Here is a 2378-nt window from a genome sequence, read left to right on the forward strand (position 1 = left end):
CTCACTCAACGTCAACAAAACAAAGGAGATGATCGTGGACTTCAGAAAACTGCAGAGGGTGCATCCCCCCATCCACATCATTGGGACAGTAGTGGAGAAGGAGGAAAGTTTTAAGTTCCTCGGCATACACATCACAGACAAACTGAAATGGTCCACCCACACAGACAGCATGGTGAAGAAGGCACAACAGCACCTCTTCAACCTCAGGAGGCTGAAGAAATTTGGCATGTCACCTAAACACTCACAAACATTTACAGATGCACAATCGAGAGCATCCTGTCGGGCTGTATCACCGTTTGGTAAAGCAACTGCTCCACCCACAACCGCAAGGCTCTGCAGAGGGTAGTGCGGTCTGCACATCGCAACACCGGGGGCAAACTACCTGCCCTCCAGGACACCTACAGCACCCGATGTCGCAGGAAGGCCAAAAAGATCATCACGGACAACAACCACCCGAGCCACTGCCTGTTCACCCTGCTATCATCCAGAAGGCGAGGTCAGTACAGGTGCATCAAAGCTGGGACCGAGAGACTGAAAAACAGCTTCTATCTCAAGACCATCAGACTGTTAAACAGCAATCACTAACATAGAGTGACTGCTGCCAACATACAGACTCAAATCTCTGGCCAATTTAATACATTTTATAAATGGATTTAATAAAGGTATCACTAGTCACTAAATAACGGCACTTCAATAATGTCTACATATCCTACATTACTCATCTCATATGTATATACTGTATTCTATACCATCTACTGCATCTTGCCTATGCCGCATGGCCATCACTCATCCATATATTTATATGTACATATTCTAATTCATCCCTTTACATTTGTGTGTATAAGGTAGTCGTTGTGAATTTGTTAGATTACTTGTTAGATTTCTTGAAAGCAAGAAATAGACCTCTGAACCTTTCACCTATTACTACCAGTCAGGGCAAGGAGATTGAGTTTGTAACCTCATATAAATATCTTGGAATTTTGATTGATGATGGCCTCTCTTTTAAAATGCATATTCAACAACTTACAAAAAAATTGAAGCTGAAATGAGGATTTTATTTTAGGAATAAGGCTTGTTTTTCATTTTGAAGCCAGAAGGAGGCTAGTATCAGCTACATTTATGCCTTTACTAGACTATGGGGATATTTTATATATGAATGCTTCCGCTCAGTGTTTGAGATCAATTAACACCCTTTACCATGGCACTTTGAGATTTATTTTAAATTGCAAAACCCTTACGCACCACTGCACTTTGTATACCAGGGTTGGCTGGCCTTCTCTAGTCACTCGTAGGCTCAGTCACTGGTATACTTTTATTTACAAAGCCATTTTGGGTTTACTACCTTTTTATTTGGGCATTTTTATTGTTCAGAAATGTGGTGGGTACTCTCTTCGTTCGCTGGACTTTATCCTGCTATCTGTTCCAAATGTCCGAACTGAATTTGGTAAAAGGGCTTTTATGTACTCTGCACCATCGGCTTGGAACGCCTTACAAAATACTTTTAAACTGGAAGAACTTGTCCCGATTGGTATTTTTAAATCACTGATGAATGATCTTGAGACTGATTCCCTGACATGTCAATGTTTTTAATTTGCTGTTTTTGATTTTGTTATATTCTTTGTTAATTCTATGGTTTTTACTAGATTAATTGTAGTTTTTCATGTTGTTTGTCTGTAATTTTTGTAATGACTTGGCGCTGCCTATCTTGGCCAGGACGCTCTTGAAAAATAGATTTTAAATCTCCATGAGCCCTTCCTGGTTAAATAAAGGTTAAAAAAAAGAAAGAAAAAAGATATTACTGCACTGTCGGAACTAGAAGCACAAGCATTTTGCTACACTCGCATTAATTAATATCTGCTAACCATGTGTATGTGACCAATAAAATTTGATTTGATTAGACATTGTTTCTCCTCTGACTTTCTAGGTGATACTATCCTGCAAGTACAGACAAACCTGTAACACTTGACTTAAAGCTGACAGATATAATGTATTATTACATAACGTATTATTATGACACTTCATAAAGGCTCAAACATGCTCATAACAAAATAGGCTACTAAAGCATTACACCTGTTGCCTTTACTTAGTGTGACTGAAACTTTTTCGATATATAATTTCAAGCTTTTACGTTAATAGCTTGAGGGGAAATTTGACAGTGTAAAAAAATACTTGGAGCCCAAATGGGCCTAAAGAATTATGAAAATATGTTTCAATGTAACAAAATAGAATGCCTTCCGATGAGTCTCTTAGATGCTTGTGCTCTCCTCTAATCTAGACTGTAGATGCAAATAGTCTATAAACGTCCTACCAATCATTTGCATGGAAAAAGGGCATTTGAAAAGCTCGGTACACTCTCCATCAGTGGAGTGTGTGAAGGA

This window comes from Salmo salar, chromosome 20 (assembly GCF_965601325.2).
Source record: "Salmo salar chromosome 20, fSalSal1, whole genome shotgun sequence".
NCBI classification, from domain to species: domain Eukaryota; kingdom Metazoa; phylum Chordata; class Actinopteri; order Salmoniformes; family Salmonidae; genus Salmo; species Salmo salar.